General features: G+C 35.3%; 1 non-coding gene across 1 annotated transcript; it reads right to left on the minus strand.

Annotated features, from left to right (window-relative positions):
* Positions 1 to 3,310: 3,310 nt before the first annotated feature.
* On the minus strand, positions 3,311 to 3,417 carry LOC136216240 (small nucleolar RNA R71). Its single transcript, XR_010683235.1, has one exon. It is a non-coding gene; the product is annotated as a small nucleolar RNA R71 (small nucleolar RNA).
* Positions 3,418 to 11,722: the final 8,305 nt, after the last annotated feature.

The following is an 11,722-nucleotide window of genomic DNA, read 5'->3' on the forward strand; positions in this document are numbered from 1 at the left end:
TATGTAATATAGATATAGAATTAGAGCGTAGAACTAATGTCTAAGTTCTAAGTAAAAACAATTCGAGAGTTAGAAATTAGATTATGTACAAAACAAGATGAGGTACACATATTGTTTATAGTTTAATTACAACTCAGTAGCGTTTAGACATTGTTCCAGTTTTAGTTTGCATCATGGTAGTGGCCGACCGAATCCCTATTACGAAGTTACAGCGAGAAGATTGAGTAGAGTGTTCGCCCCTGAGCCTGACAACCTCTAAGGAAACCCAAGGAAAGGACTGATCAGCCGTTCACTTGCACGCCCTCGAAGAACTCGATGCTCCATGTTCTCTGTAAACTTGTATCAATTTATTTTTCATCTAATAAAGTCTGTTCTATTCGACAAATCGTTATGCAGCACTTATGGTAACCAATCCAATATAAGTGAGGCTGGTGTTTTCATTAATACGTAGTTAAATTCAAAATCATTACAAGGAAACTTTGTTGAACACTTAGGCAAATTATCATCTCGAAAGAGTTTTAATTTGAGTAAGGGCAACTATCCCGAAAGGGTTTTGTCGCGTTCAAAGCCAATTAATTAGAGGTTCCGTCATTTATTTCATCATCATAATTGATACAAAGTTTAAGTTGTTTTCTTTGCTTAATGCAAATGAATACATTCATTATTTTTCTAAAAGTTTTAAATGTTCCTGTTTTGTAAAATTCATCCCTAAATCAGAAGATCTTTCTAACAATCGATTTATTCTAAATATAAAATCTTATTCCAGCATTTTCAAATACTCAAAGTCCACAAACTCAATTAAACAATTTTCTAAATTCAATTAGACAAATTTCACTTTTCATTTACAATTAATAGTAAATCTAACAAGTTCGAAATTAATAAATTCAAAAATAAGTTTTTCGTTAAAAAAACGTATCCCTGTGGGATCGATATTTTTATTACTACAAGCGAAACCGTGCACTTGCGGAAATCGCTCAACAATTGTGTAGACCAAAAGATTCAGGTGGGATGGGCTTTAAGGATCTACATATGTTTAACCTAGCAATGTTAGGAAAACAGGGATGGAAATTACTAAAATTCCCAAATACTTTAGTAAGTAGAATGTTCAAAGCTAAATATTTCCCTAGGGATGACTTACTTCTCTCTAAATTAGGCAATAATCCTGTTAAGCCCAAAATACACCTAAAATATCATTAGTATTTACATCAGTTTTTCTACAAATTCGTACTATTTATATCTGTTTAGCGTACTTTTACTTCCGAATATGTTTCTTTCATGCAAGGTACCTAAATATTTGGTAAAATCAAAAAACAGAAGAAAAACCCTACAAAAGGAGTCAAAGACGACGAAAATCAAACGCGCCGAAACGAGGACGAGGACGAGGACGAAGTCAGAAACGGAGTAAAAACCTCAGTGTCGCGACCGAGAATCCTCCATTCTCGATCGCGACACGCGTCGACCAGCAACTTCTCCCTTCTTTTCAAAGGCTAAAACCTGCTCCCCCATTCTTGGCCGAGAATTAATTATTCTCGGTAAGTTCAGAATTTCTGGAAGGGCTATTCGTACACGTTCGTTTTCAAAGAAACGCGTCCGTTCAATTGGATAAGAACGCCTCTTCACAGCAGACACGTCCCTTAAACCCGACTCTTCAACATCTATAAATAAAGAGTTGATTTCAGAGTTGAGAAGATATATTATAGAGAAGATTGGTACAGAATTAATGCAGAAATTCTGAGTCAAGCGATTCAGAGTTAGAAGTTCAATTTTGTAAAAAGCAATATGATGTACACACATTGTTTATCAAATAATTACAAACACAGTAGCGTTTAGATTTGTTCATATTAGTTTACATTTTGGTAGTAGATAGACCAATCTTTATTTTGAAGATTCAGCGAGAAGATTTAGTAGAGGATTCACCCCAGGAGCCTGACAAATTCTAAACGAGGTTCAAGGAAAGGATTGACAACCCGTTCGCTTGAAAGTCGTCGAAAGCTTCCATGCTTCTTGTTCTCTGTAAACTTGTATCAAATTCATACTTCATCTAATAAAGTTTATTCTATTCGATAGATTTTTATGTAGCACTTATGGTAAATGATCCGAAGTGAGTTCTGGTGTTTTCATTAATACGTAGTTGAATTCAAAATCTTTACAAGGAAACTTTGTTGAACACTTAGACAAATTGGTACCTTGGATAAAAGTATCAATTCGGTTAAGGAAGCAATCTAACCAGTTAGGGGATTGTTGCGTTCAAAACCTTTTAATTTTTATGAGTTCACGTTATTACATTTATATAATTTGTATACAAAGTTTAAAGTTGTTTTCTTTGCTTAATGCAAACGAATACATTTATTCACTTTTCTAAAGCACTAAACGTTCCTGTTTTGTAAATTCATCCTTAAATCAGAAGTGATTTCTAACATTCTACATACTCTAGTCTAATTCTTATTCTAGCAATTTCAAAACCAAATCCAATTAAATGATTTTCCATATTATAAACCTTGGAAGTAAATCAAACTGAATTAAAATAAGTTTTCGTTAAAAAGCGTTCCCTGTGGGTTCGATATCTTTTATTACTACAAGCGTATACCGTGCACTTGCGGAAATCGCTCAACAAGTTTTTGGCGCCGTTGCCGGGGAACGCCAAATTTTTGAATAAAAATTTAGATTTTTCGTGTTTTATCTCGAATCTAGGTTTATACATACTTATTCAAACTTTTATATTTTATTTATTTCGAATTACTAATATATTTATTTTTCAAATTCTGTTTTGAAGGTAGTTTCGGTTCGTGCAAGATTTCAGGTTCATGCGCAGTTCTCGAAGTTCAGACACTACACCAGACCCTATAGACCCAGAAATTGAAAGAACCCTTAAAAAGAACAAGAAAAACAAGAAAAACAAAAACAAAACTCCATTAAAAACTAGAGATACCGAGCCAGAAACTATGGCTACACTTATGGATTACGCTAGGCCAAGAGTGGCCGGTGTAAGCAATAGTATCGTTAGATCCCAAATAAATGCAAACCAATTTGAAATTAAGCCAGCATTGCTTAATATGTTGCAAAATAATGTAACATTTTACGGGTTATCTAACGAAAATCCTAACACCCATTTGACAAATTTCCTTGAAATTTGTGACACTTTTAAAATAAATGATGTGACTGCCGAAGCAATCAAACTTCGCCTCTTTCCTTTTACTTTGAGGACAGAGCCAAAGAATGGTTAACTTCTATGCCAGGCGCAACGTTTGAAACTTAGGACCAACTTGCCCAAGCATTTTTATCAAAATATTTTCCTTTAGCAAAAACCGCAAGAGTCATAAAAGAGTTAACATCTTTTTCTCAACATGATAACGAAACTCTTTATGAGGCTTGAGAATGTTTTAAATAACTTCAACGTTTATGCCCACACCACCAATTGCCCGATGCACTTTTAATGCAAACATTTTATAATGGATTAAATCCTACAACTAGAGGTTCATTAGATGCTATGTCAGGAGGTTTATTTATGAAAAAGACATCTGCCCAAGCAAGAGAACTTTTGGAGGAAATGGCGATTAACAGCAGTATGTGGCCCGCAGATCGTGGACATATACCAGTGGCAAAACCATCATCCTCGAACACATCATCGGTTAAAGGTATAGTGAATCTTGATCCAGTTGCGACGTTACAAGCCCAATTTTCTGCCTGATCGCACAAAATTGATAGGTTTATGGCATCGTGCGACTCTAATGGTAATCCAATCCAAACGGATGTGGATTATGAAGGTATGAGCGAGATTGAACAGGTAAATTTTGTCCAAGGGCAAAACCAAACTAATAACCCTTATTCCAATACTTATAATCCTGGATGGAGAAATCATCCTAACTTTAACTGGAGAGATAATAATAATAATAATGCAAATGCTAATCAAAATCGTACCAATAATTATCAAAATCAATCAAGAGATACGATTAGCACTTTATCTTCTAAAATCGACAAATTTATAGATGCTATGAGTGGAAAAATAAGTAATCACGATGATGGTTTTAAACGGATCGAGAATAAATTCGATCAGCTTATTAAAAACCATTCATCTAGCATCCATAATTTGGAGGTTCAAATTGGACAACTTGCTAAATCAATTCCATCCCGCAAAGAGGGAAGTCTTCCCAGCCATACCGAGGAAAATCCGAAAGAGCATGTCAAGGCTATCACTCTTCGTTCAGGGAAAAATTACTTAGGTCCGGAAATGCCCGGAGATTCAACTTTACCAGGAACTGATTTACCAAAATCCAAAGAAGATACATTAAAAACTAAAAGTTCACCAATTGACTCAAGTACAAAAACTTTTGTACCCAAACCACCTTTTCCACACAAAGTCCGAAATAAGGACTATGACAAACAACTTTTAACATTTTTAGACAAACTTAAAAATTTGCACATTAATTTGACATTTATAGATGCGATTACGCAAATTTCCAATTATGGTAAGTTCTTAAAAGATTTAATTTCAAAGAAAATTAGTTGGGAAGGGATTTCATCCATTTCACTATCTGAAGACTGTAGTTCGATAGTGTCGAGTAATTTGCCTACTAAACTCAAAGATCCCGGATGTTTTACTATTCCGTGTAAATGGGGAGATATTGAATTCCCAAGTCGTCTTTGTGATTTGGGAGCAAGTATAAACTTAATGCCATTATCTATTTTTAATAAGTTAGGTTTAGAAGAAGATATCAAATGTACCAATATGGTTTTGCAATTAGCGGATCAAACCACTAAAAGACCATATGGTATAATTGAAGATGTTTTAGTTAAAGTCGACAAATTCATTTTTCCTACCGATTTCGTTATATTAGATTTTGCATATGACGTTAATTGTCCACTAATTTTTGACAGACCGTTTATGAACACGGGACGTGCTCTAGTTGATGTGTCGGAAGGGGAAGTAGTTTTAAGGTTAGGAGAAGATAAGATTGAGTTTGATATGAACAAAGCGATGAAATATCCTATGGAGGAATTCGCCTGTATGAAACTTGATTTAGTTAAAGAATGTGTTAGTGACATTATTCAAAAAGAAGAAATAATAGAACTAATAATGTGTGAAGAATTAGAAGAGAAGGACCCAGAGCCTTTGATTCGAGAAGATGGACCAGTTTCGCCTTCAATTGTAATTCCCCCTAAATTAGAACTTAAAGAATTACCAAACCATTTGAGGTACGATTTCTTAGGCAAAGGCGATTCTCTACCTATAATTGTCTCTAACAAATTAACACATGTTCAAGAAGAAAAATTGAAAGAAGTTGTTAGAAATAGAATAGGAAGTATGGGATGGAAAATTTCAGACTTGAAAGGAATTAATCCTAGTATTGTAATGCACAGAATTCACTTAGAAGAAGATAAGCCACCTAAAGCGGATAGGCAAAGACGCCTAAATCCGAATATGAAAGAAGTAGTAAAAAATGAGATTACTAAACTGTTAGACAATGGAATCATTTATCCTATCTCGGATAGTGAATGGGTTAGTCCAATCCATTGTGTACCTAAAAAAGGAGGCATAACTGTTGTAAGGAATGACGAAGGTGAATTAATACCTACGCGAACCACCACCGGTTGGAGGGTTTGTATAGATTATAGGAACCTTAACAAAGCAACCAGGAAAGATCATTTTCCTCTACCTTTCATTGATCAAATGATCAAAAGGATAGCTGGTCATGCTTTCTATTGTTTTCTAGATGGTTACTCCGGATTCTTTCAAATTTATATTTACCCGGATGACCAAGATAAAACAACCTTCACATGTCCTTATGGAACATTTGCATATAGGACAATGCCCTTTGGTCTGTAATGCACCAGCAACATTTCAACGTTGTATGACTGCAATTTTTAACGATTTCATTGAAGATATCATGGAAGTTTTTATGGATGATTTTTCTGTTTATGGAGATTCTTTCGATGCATGTTTACAGAACTTGGATAAAGTTTTATCTAGATGTGAAGAAACGAATTTAGTATTAAACTGGGAAAAATGTCATTTCATGGTTGACGAGGGAATTGTTTTAGGTCATAAAATATCTAAAAAAAGGATTAGAAGTGGATAGAGCAAAAACTTCAATAACAGAAAAATTACCCCCTCCAACTACTGTTAAGGGAGTAAGGTCATTTTTAGGACATGCAGGTTTTTACAGACGATTTATTAAAAACTTTTCTGTAATCTCCAAACCACTTACTAATTTACTCATGAAAGACTCAACCTTTGATTTCAATGAAGATTGTGTTAAGGCCTTCGAAACATTGAAAACAGCTTTAGTCAGTGCCCCCATTATTGCTAAACCCGATTGGGATTTACCTTTTGAAATCATGTGTGATGTAAGTGACTTAGCCGTCGGATGTGTTTTAGGTCAAAGGAAGGATAAGAAACTTCATGTTATTTATTATGCAAGTCACACACTATCAGGTGCACAATTAAATTACACCACAACCGAGAAAGAAATGCTAGCGGTAGTTTTTGCATGTGATAAGTTTAGGTCATATCTGTTAGGTTCTAAAGTTATTATTTATAATGATCACGCAGCTTTAAGGTATTTATTTGCTAAAAAAGATGAAAAACCGCGTCTGATTAGATGGGTTTTGTTGTTACAGGAATTTGATATAGAAATTAAAGACAAAAAGGGAGTAGAGAACCTTGTCGCCGATCATCTATCAAGACTCGAAGATGAAAATGGTCCTATAGGTGAAACTATCGGTATACGAGATGATTTCCCTGATGAATATCTCTATCAAATAAAAAGTGTCATGTCACCATGGTATGCGGATATAGCAAATTATCTTGCAGCTAACGTTGTTCCAGAAGGATTAAATTTCCATCAAAAGAAAAAATTCTTTTCTGACGTTAAACAATATTTTTGGGAAGATCCCTTCTTGTTCAAAACTTGTGGTGATGGTATGATTAGGAGATGCGTTAGTGAGAATGAATATGGGTCTATAATGTCAGAATGTCATTCTAGCTCTTATAGAGGGCATAACGGCGTTAGTAAAACAGTGGCCAGGATATTAGAATGTGGATTCTTATGGCCTACATTGTTTAAGGACGTCCGTTCATTTATTATTCGTTGTGACAAATGTCAAAGAACCGGGAATTTAGGAAGGAAAGATGAGATGCCTCTCACAAACATGTTAGAAGTTGAAGTCTTCGACATGCGGGGAATAGATTTCATGGGACCTTTTCCCCTTCTTTTGGTAAAACTTACATATTAGTAGCCGTAGATTATGTTTCAAAGTGGGTTGAAGCAATTGCAACCCCGACAAATGATTCTAAGGTTGTTATTAGGTTTCTTGAAGATATATTTTGTAGATTTGGTTGCCCTAGAGTCATTATAAGTGATGGAGGTACCCATTTCATAAACCGAAGTTTTGATGCACTTATGAGAAAATATGAAGTACACCACCGCGTATCTACGCCATACCATCCTCAATCGAATGGTCAGGCGGAGATATCAAATAGAGAACTCAAATGGATTCTAGAGAAAACAGTTTCGTCTTCAAGAAGAGACTGCTCTTGTAAACTTAACAATGCATTATGGGCATACCGTACTGCATTTAAAACACCAATAGGAATGACACCATACCGATTAGTGTATGGGAAAGCATGTCATTTACCAGTAGAATTAGAGCATAAAGCCTATTGGGCTATTAGAACACTTAACTTTGATTTACAACAAGCAGGTAAGAAACGTTTGCTCAACTTAAATGAGTTGGATGAGTTACGTCATTTATCTTACGAAAATGCAAAAATATATAAAGAAAAAGTGAAAAAATGGCACGACGCTAAGATTAAAGTCAAAAGCTTTAACATTGGGGATAAGGTGCTGTTATTTAATTCACGGCTCCGATTGTTTCTAGGTAAACTTAAGTCTAGATGGACAGGACCATATTTAGTCGTTAAAACATTCAACTATGGATCTTTAGAACTTGAAGGACCTAACGGAGTTCACTTCAAGGTTAATGGTAATAGATGCAAAATTTATTACGAAAATGTTCCAATTAAGGAAATTGAGTTCATAACACAATTTCCTGAAGATTAATTCGTTAAATTTTGTGTACTTTTTCTTCATTTTGTTTTGTTTGAATTTTTATTAGTTTAAATTTTTCATGTTTAGTTTTATTTTAGTTTTTATTTTTTACATATGTCAATTTTATGATTTTTAGTTATTAGATGACTTTATATTAAGATTTAGATACATGAAAATATGTTTAAGTCATGTTTTTAATCAGATTTTAGGTCAATAGTTCGAATTAGAAGAAATTCAGTGATTCTCAGCCGAAAATTTGGAATTCTCAGTTGAGAATTTACATTTTCAGAATTGTCCAAACAGGTAAGGGATTTTCTGATCTTACCGAGAATTTATATTCTCGGCCGAGAATCAGAAATATAGGGTTTTGACGCCTGATTTCCGTAAGGAAATCAGCGTGTCGTGACCGAGAATTGGGATTCTCGGTCGCGACACGGGTGTTTTCTGCACCATCAGACCTGTTTCTTCTTCATCCTGCAGACACAGCTTTTCAAACTCGAAAAATTGAGTTTCTTCAACCTCAAGAGGGATGATTTTATGCCTTTTCGCATCAAAACAACACCTCATTTCGTCCTATGATTCCTATAAATAAATCATAGAGGTTCAGATTTTTTTCATCCCTGTCAGAACAAACTTCTAATATTCTAAAAACACCATTATCAAATAAGTTACAGAAACATTTTTCGTTCCTCACAAACCTTGACTACCAAACACAAATCCCCCAAGCAGATTGCTGCTTCACGCAATAAGCGTCCTGACTTATCAGAACGCTACGGTGCGCCGTTTCCTATTTACAATCATGACGAAGGCAGACGCTACTATAGACTTCGCTATATGTTCTTCGTCGGTATGCTGTATATGGACGAGTTCTTAAATAATGAACTCGGGATAAGCGATGACATGAATTGCTATTTAGAGAGATTGGGATGGACCAAGTTCGCCCACATGCGGTTTCCTATTATTGGAGACTGGATTCTCGAGTTTTTCTGTACAGTTCGTTTCGTGAACAAACGAAGGGTGCGTCTCAGTTTTCGTCGAGATGGTGAAACCTTTACTTTTGGATACCCTGAATTACATGCCTGGTTTGGTTTTCCCCCGAGGGATACAATCAAACGTCATCCTAGCAGAGATATGACATCCACAGATATATGGAGGATGCTAACAGGATTTTGGCGTTTCAATCCTCGACTCGCCTATAACCAATCCATCAACTCCAATTCGATGATGTATCTACACAAATTTCTGTGTCACAGTTTGTTCGGTCGCACATTTAGTAGTGTGTTCAAAGACACAGACTTATATATCCTTAGAGATATATTCCAAGGCAATACAGTTGATACCTCCAAGATTCTGATGGAAGGTCTTGTTGCCGCTTCTCGATCCAAGGATAAGAAGATTGGTTTCGGCAATATCATTTGTGGGATAATTCTCGGTACCAATGGAACTATTTCTGTCCCTTGGAGCGATGCTGAATCTTTTCCGACTTTGGACTATGAGTTCTTGGAATATGAAGGCCTCGTGAAGCGTATTTTTAGAGCAGGCCCGCGTTTTCTTTCTGCACCAGAACGTCAAGCTTTCGTGCAATTGAAAATTGAGCGCTATAGGGCTAGAGAAATCCCGATTGATAGGGATGAGTATATAGAATGGTTTAAGTTTGTTAGTTTTCATTTGTAAATATTTGTGTGTTTTGTGTTATTTAAATACCTTCTTTGTTTTTATGTTTTGTTTAATTTTGTACAATTTTGATTCAATAAAAACTTCTATTCATTTGATTCAATTTCTTATTTTTATCTTGGTTTAACTATCCTCAATCCATTTCATATTGAATAAATCTAATCAAAGTTGCTATTAGTCAGATACAAATGCTAGCAATGAACTAATATGATTTTTATATTTGAATTAACTAATATGTCTATAAATTCATCACATTAATCCATTCATGTTCTGTATCAATCAATTAAGAATTAATAAGTACATGACTTTGTATTTATTAATGTGGATTCATTTAACTTACATGATTAAATGTACATTAATGTTTACTTAAATTCTTATTAAGAGGTAAACCTTTGGTTTTCTTAACTTACATGAATTTGTATTTATTAGTGATTCATTATTTTTCCATTAAGAAGGACAAACCTTTGGTTTTCCTTGTAATTTAATGCTTTTCATTTATGATTTTAAGTACAGGTACAGTTTTAATAAGGTCCAGAATGTAATTTCTCAGAAAATTACACGAACAGAGTCGAAATGCACGAATACAGGTCACCAAGGACCGATTCTCGACCGAGAATTATGAATTCTCGGTAAGTTCAGCAAGACATGCCAAAATTCAGAGCAATTTGTTCTCTGAAATTGTCGTGTCGCAACCTGTAGGCACAGTAATTCCAGATTTTTGCACTATTTTTGAGCTTATTCCTATTCCTACTCTACCTATACTTAACTCTATTCACCCCTATAAATGCCTATTCCTTATACAAACCTCACATCACCTCACTTTTTACCCAATCCCCTACTCTAACTCTTCCCAATACATTACTTTTACTCTTCCCAATTTATTCATTACCCTTTCTAATCACTTAACCCTTTCAACTACCAAATTTCTCATTCAATTACACATTACAACTCCCAACTCATCTTCAACCTTTGCTCTTTTCTCTCTTCACCTCTTCTTCATTATTTTTCAAACCCTAAACACCATTAACATGCCTAGGACAAAGCGTGTTGGTCACAAGCCATAAGTTACGGAAGCTAATCGCCTTCGTATACGTTGCGGAGCCTATTTCAACATAGCCTCGGAGGAGGAAGCCGCCCGTTTCATTCATTTTTCAAATTCCAAAAGGGAGTTTGTGGATATGCACTTCCTAAACTTCGATTCAGTAAAAGAGTTGAATTTCTCTACTCGAATTAATGCTTTCATTGAGACTTTGGGTTGGCAAGCTTTTGTTTCTATGCGTTTCCCTAGCATTACGGAATATATAGTGGAATTTTTGGTCACTTTGACCATGAATAAGAAGAAAACTTCAATCTCCTTTAGGAATAATGGTGTGACTTACACCATAGATTATGAAGCTATGGGAAATATGTTTGGTTTTCCTACTAATGATTTCCATGACAAGCCTAAGGACTTTGACAATGACACAATTTGGAACACTCTTTCGGGTCAAGCATATTTTAACTCGAAAAACACTTCAACTAAGATGATAAGAGACAATTGTGTGTTTTTCTTTCACAAATTTCTGAGTTTTTCCTTATTTGGTCCGTGTTGAGAGCTCAAAGATTCAAGTTAGGGATTTGTTCGTTCTTGATTGCTTGTTTAAGGGTTTGCGGGTTGATAGCATAGGTATGCTATTTGATAATTTATATCGTGCTTCGAGGGCTACTACCATTTAAGTCCCTCTCGGAAATTTTATCACCGCTATTGTTTTGGGTGCGCGTGGAGAGCTAGCCGATTATGGTATGTCTACCTACCATGGATATGTGCCAATTTTGAATATTTCGGCTCTTGAGCGGGCTCACTTGTTGCTTACTTCGGTTCCTCCCATTTTTATTTCTTATGAGTCCCGTATTGCCCATCTTCGTGGCACTATGGGTGGAGGAGCTTCTAGTTTCCAATTTGTAGGTACCGAAGGTGGCGAAGAGGAGGAGGAAGCGGACATCGCACCACAAGCACAACC

This window comes from Euphorbia lathyris, chromosome 1 (assembly GCF_963576675.1).
Source record: "Euphorbia lathyris chromosome 1, ddEupLath1.1, whole genome shotgun sequence".
Classification (NCBI taxonomy): domain Eukaryota; kingdom Viridiplantae; phylum Streptophyta; class Magnoliopsida; order Malpighiales; family Euphorbiaceae; genus Euphorbia; species Euphorbia lathyris.